The sequence below is a fragment of the Podarcis bocagei genome (assembly GCF_964188305.1).
Source record: "Podarcis bocagei genome assembly, chromosome: 3".
In the NCBI taxonomy this organism is placed as follows: Eukaryota; Metazoa; Chordata; class Lepidosauria; order Squamata; family Lacertidae; genus Podarcis; species Podarcis bocagei.
Window position 1 is genome coordinate 10298325 of NC_138127.1, and position 6228 is coordinate 10304552.

Sequence of the window (6228 nt, forward strand, 5' to 3'; positions counted from 1 at the left end):
GCCCTTGGTCCCATTGCCACCTTTGCTTCATCTCCTCCCCTGGAAATACAGTACAAAGATATTCAAAACAAATGCTTCATGCTTCATGTTGTGGTGGCCACTCATCGTAGAACAAATTAGCTCTATTTTATTTTTGTTCCCCCACATTTCTTGATGTATCCTGAGTAAATACAGCTGGCCATACCGTAAGAAAATAAGACATTGTGGATCATTTCCCTAATCCATTTTTTTCCTCCAGCTTATGCAAGTCAATTTATTCAAAGGATCTTCCATCAATATGCAAAAGAAGAAGAAGAAGAAGAAGAAGAAGAAGAAGAAGAAGAAGAAGAAGAAGAGCAGATTTTCTTGGATGACCTACTGAGATAATAATGTACTCAACATATCTCTCAGATCCAACTGAAGTGACAAGTTTCTGTAGCATTAATCCTTCAGGGGATGTGGTTTGGAACGAGATCAGAGCAAAAAAAGGAGAAAACTTTGCTGTAGGTTAAGGATATGTTTTCATTTAAAAAGACGTCAGTCAGGTTAATTCACTCTATCACTTAACCGAATTAAAGGAACACCGAAGATGTTGAACACACATTTTTAACTAGGGTTGCCCTGAATAATTCATGCAATGCTTGCTGGAAAACAACCAACAGGCACTGCACAGCTCTGAGTCCATGAAAACAGAAAAGGGGATTGAGGGAGGGAGAAACCACTTAGAAATATTATGTTGTCAAGCGGAAAACTATATGTTTACGCTTTCTAAACCACGGCTATGTGTTTAATCTTCAAACTTTGAAACGCAACATGTAAAAAAAAAAAAGGAAAATAAGGAAAAACAGCTTTGTGCTTTGTGCATCTGTAGAATGTGCTACTAGGCCCTTTGAGGCCTAGCTGTAGGTTGCCTTTTTATGTTTATAAAACTCTTGCAAAATGCATTTTACGCCATATGAGGGAACTCAGCAAAGCAAGTTCCCACTTATAATTTGTTTCTAAGCAATGAACATGTTACAATTAGTTGCTCCAGTTGCAGGATGCTGGTTTGTGAGGGAAGTAAAATTCTTAAAATACAGCTTGTGTTGTTGTGGTTTCAAACAAACTCGAGGGTTGGCTGGCCAAGCATTTTATTACTTCATTATTGTTATTACATGTATATTGCACATTTCCCTCAAGGAGCTCAAGGGGACCTATATAATTCTCCCCCTCCTCACAACAACAACCTTGTGAGGTAGGTTAGGCTGAAAGACAGTGACTTTGCTATGCATTTCTATAGCAAAGGTATTGCACACACAAACACACACAGTAGCAGAAGGAAGGGGGGGAACCTGTTGACTATTTCTACTTGGTATTCCCCACTTTCAAAAAAGAATGCACAATGTTAAAATTATGCATCCAGGGAATCCAAATTCAGCGCAAACCGAATCAGTATGCTTACGAAGATTGGTCTTGTTTACATATTTTATTTATTTTGCATAATTTATACCCTTTTGTATATTTCATTCTGCTTTTCCTAATCACGGAAACAGGCCTGGAGCTTGACAAGACACGGCAGCCTCAACTCACTCAGAGGAATCCTTATTTAGCCTTCTGACTAATTAGATTTTTATTCCCATACTTCCAAGCATGTCTTCCTACTCTTAATGGCTAGAATTCTGGTTTATTTATTTTTATGGAAACTGGATTGAGCACCCTTTCTACACCCCCTCCAATCAACTTTGTAGCATTCACGGCTGCATTTTAAGAACAACAGACAGGCACCAGTATCAGAAAGCTGCTTCCTATCTCCTGCTTCTCATCTAATTTGGCCCATGTTGTGTATTCCATGGAATGGGGGCATTGACACAGCTCTGCCAATACTCTCGGTTGCCCTGATGACGAGTGGTTGATTTTATCAAGGCTGCCATTTTGAATGCCATTTCCACGCTTGATGTAAGTTACTGAGGCATTTTTGGAAAGGCCTACATTCGCGAGCTCCTTTCATCACAGGACTCAGCTATACAGTAAATGTAAAGTGTAATATACAAATGTGACACTAGATGGTGACACAGAGCTATGCAAAATTCAATGTGTTTTTCAAAACATTTTTTTTAAAAAAACATTTTTACAGCGTTTTTTTGTATGTGTGTAGTTTCCACCACAGTTCTCTCTATATGTTGAGTGATGGAAATGAGGGAGAACAAGCCATTAATTAATATTATTTATTTGAGAAGCACGCAGATTCAAACTGAATTGTTCGTTTATTTAGAAGAAAATCCCATGCCTTACGTCTATTTTAAGAACACAGTCTTTCTGTCAGAGGCTCGAAGCAGGGAGACATGGCTACCAGAGAGGAGCCATGACAGGCTTTAGAAAATAAGTAAGCTTCAAATTCAAAGGTGTACTTCCAAAAAAAGTACTTATTTTCTGACTGGCAAAGGCAAAAGCCAGACAGAATAGAAAAGTCTTCACTAGCCGGTGGAAAACAGTAATGGGCGGTTTGAGGGTGAGCAGCCAAACTTCATAGAGTAAGTCGTTCTGCATTTTGGGTGCTGCACAGAGAAGGCACTCCTTCGATGTGCTGCCCTCTGTTTCTTCTAGGTGAGATGTAAAGGCCTTTCTACCAGGGGCAGGAAGCAGGCTGACAAGGAAGGAGGCAGTTACAGATAGGTAGCCGTGTTGGTCTGCCATAGTCAAAATAAAAAAATTCCTTCCAGTAGCACCTTAAAGACCAACTAAGTTAGTTCTTGGTATGAGCTTTCGTGTGCATGCACACTTCTTCAGATACACAGATGTGTATCTGAAGAAGTGTGCATGCACACGAAAGCTCATACCAAGAACTAACTTAGTTGGTCTTTAAGGTGCTACTGGAAGGAATTTTTTTATTTTAAGGAAGGAGGCAGTCCTTTAGGTATCATCGAACCAAGCTGCTTAGGACTTTAAAGGTAATTACCAATGCTTTAAATTGTGCCTGGTGCAGGATAAGCACCCTGTGGTCTTTGCCACCTCATTGCAGCCCAAATACGGCTTCTGAAATGCTCAGTTGTTGCTTTCTTATCTCTGTAGATGATTGCGTGCTTTGTTGTGCTATATGGGGGAGAAGAACAGACAGAAACTTTGACTCGCAGATAAAGGGAACAACAGGCTCAATGGAGTTTTCAGTGTACAGATACATCTCTCCAGTGATAACCTTTGCCCAACTTAAGCAGAACACAGAAGAGATCCAAAGTGAAATTGCTTGACTCTTGGCCACGGGTTGGCAAACTAAGTCCCGGGGGCCGGATTCGGCCCAATTGTCTTCTAAATCCGGCCTGCGGACGGTCTGGGAATCAGCGTGTTTTTACATGAGTAGAATGTGTTCTTTTATTTAAATGCACCTCTGCGTTATTTGTGGGGCCTGCCTGGTGTTTTTACATGAGTAGAATGTGTGTTTTTATTTAAAATGCATCTCTGGGTTATTTGTGGGGCATAGGCATTCGTTCACCCCCCCCCAATATAGTCTGGCCCCCCCACAAGGTCTGAGGGACAGTGGACCGGCCCCCTGCTGAAAAAGTTTGCTGACCCCTGCTCTTGGCAGTCATAGAGAAAGCTATTAACAACAGAGGCAGGGCTGAGATGTGGGTAGGGCTACGGCTCGGTGGCAGAGCCTATGTTTTGGGTGCATAAGGTGACAGGTTCGATCCCTGACTTCACCAGGTATGGACCCCTGCCTGAAACCCTAAAGAACTGCTGCCAGTTAGTGTAAACCGCACTGCACTAAATAGGGACCAATGGTTTGACTCCATAAAGGCAGGATCCTACGTTCTCATGATGAGCAACCACTGTGCACCTAGTACATAACCTCAAACCCTTCTCCGATGGAAATAGGGACATCCGCTATAATAATAATACCCTGCCCATCTAACTGGGTTGCCCCAGCCACTCTGGGAAGCGCCCACCATATAAAAACATAAAACATAGAGTGGTAGTTAGAACTGACAGAATATGCCAAATGGGCAAATTTAACGATGGAAATCGGAGACCAAGCCAGGGCAGATTTTAAGGAGGAGTGGAAACCTTGTGTTGAATATTTAAAGAATTGTTGCGTGTCGAGGTCCCCAAGCCACCCCCTAAATAAACCACAATTTACACAGAATTTTTGTTTAAGGTTTTTGGCATAATTTTGGCCACAACTTTATTAAAATACATAATGTGGTTGGTTGCTTAGGCATTGGTTACGACTATGTGTCCCCTCCCCGGGACAGAACTGACTTCCGGATTTCAGCGAAAGTCAGTAAGGGAAAACAATATTGGGGAGAGAATGGGGCTGGGCACCAGACCGTCACCCCTCCCTGCATGCTCCCAGGGGCTTGCACGGCCCTAGCCCCTTGCCAGGGATACGGACAAATGCATGGCAAACCCCTGGATTCCTTTAATGGAATTCCCTTGCAGTAGCAGCATTGGAGGGGCAGGCACAGCCAACCCTTGCCCCTCCACCAACCAAATTTTAACCAATGCCTATCCACAACCTTACAGGTTGTGACGATTTGCTGCGCAGTAGGCAAAAAACCAAATGGCACCAGCCAATCTGCCAAATGAACAAAATTCCTACCAGGCCCCTGCCCCCAAAGCAGATGACCCCATGACAGGCATAGCAATGTCAAATGCAACAGCCCTAAATTAGGGAGGGTGGGTGAGCGATCCGATGCACGCAGCAAAAGAGGCTGAAAAAAGCTGTGTGCCAAGAATATATAACCTTCGGGCCAACCCTCTAAATGGTAACATCAAAATCTCCCCAACAACCCAAATTGGCCCAGTCACAGTCATGGCCATCCAAATGGTCCCGCCCAGTAATTAAGAGGGCGTGCCCTGTTAGACCCCACTACAATACATGCTCCCCATGAAGGAGAACACGCGTTGTAAACGTGCAACAACATGGGTAGGATTTGAATGAAGATCAGCAGTTGAATACTGTGGAGAAGATGGCATATGGAATAAGTATAATAAGCAGCAACACTGGAAATTATGAGGGAGACCATGGAAAACTATAAGAAAAAGAAAAGAAACTGGGGTGACTTCTGTAATATTGTTCCTGGAAAATAGAGACACTTGGAGGGTCTGCTAGTAGGCCGCAGGATGTCACCAGGTGTCATCTTTCTGAGGGCTTCCCAAAATCCAGAACTCGCTTTTAAACTGGAATATGATGCCACAAGGAGCTGATGCGATGGTCAGGAAGGCCCTACACACCCCTGGTGTGGTTTGGTCATCCTAGCCATGTGGAATCCGCCCACTGCTAGGGTGACATTTGAAAGACCCTTACGTGGAATCTCTTTCTGTGTTCTTTCACTTGACTGTCTCAACACACCTCCAGCTAATGATGGTACCAGCAAATGAGTGCTATGTTTGTGGGATGAGCAAAGATCCCTGGCAAGCAGGGAGAGATAAATAATAGAGGGGCTTCCTAGGGTTTTATTTCTGCTCTAAAAACAGCAGTATATTTTCCTGTCCCTTGCATGGCAGGGCTCTCCTGACTTCAGTGGAAGCTGTTTCCATGCAGAGCTATAACTCTTAAGCTGGAAAAAAAGAAAAAGAAATAGCCTGATATGAATATGGCACGTTCAGTAATATGCAGAACTAATATGCATCTTTCATTTGAACATAGACAAGCAATGTAGAATTCCCAGGGCACCACTCTGAATACCCCCCAAGTAGAGATGTAATGGAAGAAATAAGAGTCGGGCAATTACTTTTTCACTCTCCTGCTTCCTCAAAGAGGACCTGATGGGAGACATTTAGAAGTATTAATTTCTGACAGCAGGCAGGGAGCCAGAGGTCAAAGGGCAAATTCTTTTCACCATGACACATTCAGGAGCATTCAGTTTACCTTTGTCATCTCCATCTCAAGTAGTCCATGCACAAGAATGGAAACAAAGCACATAACCGGAAAGCAAAACAAGCAGTTGACGTCAGCTCCTGCTCTGAAATAAAATGTGAACAGGCACGGAAAGTTTCAAATATCAGCAGAAGAATCAAATGTTATACAAGAGTAACCATCTTTCCTTGAAATATATGCATTTGCCTTCAGCTCTATTTTCTCTTGCATGCCAGAATAAATATATTTGGTGCTTTTAAGAGTGCAGTTAGAAATTCACAATATATTGGTTTCTTTTATTTCCATACTGTTGGACTTATTCGCCTTAGGCAATGTACAAAAGCAATGCATTCAAATGTTGAAAACGCATTCAGATGCTGAAAAACAGCACATAAAATATTGCAAGGCCAGGGCTT

General features: G+C 42.7%; 1 long non-coding RNA gene across 2 annotated transcripts; it reads left to right on the plus strand.

Annotated features, from left to right (window-relative positions):
* Positions 1 to 1199: 1199 nt before the first annotated feature.
* Positions 1200 to 4598, plus strand: LOC308584501. Of its 2 annotated transcripts, XR_014006849.1 has the most exons (4): positions 1200 to 1914; positions 2563 to 2617; positions 2861 to 2906; positions 3028 to 4598. It is a non-coding gene; the product is annotated as an uncharacterized lncRNA (long non-coding RNA). The 2 variants fall into 2 exon arrangements; XR_014006850.1 differs by lacking the exon at positions 1200 to 1914 and having other exon boundaries at positions 2053 to 2617.
* The last annotated feature ends 1630 nt before the right edge of the window (positions 4599 to 6228 follow it).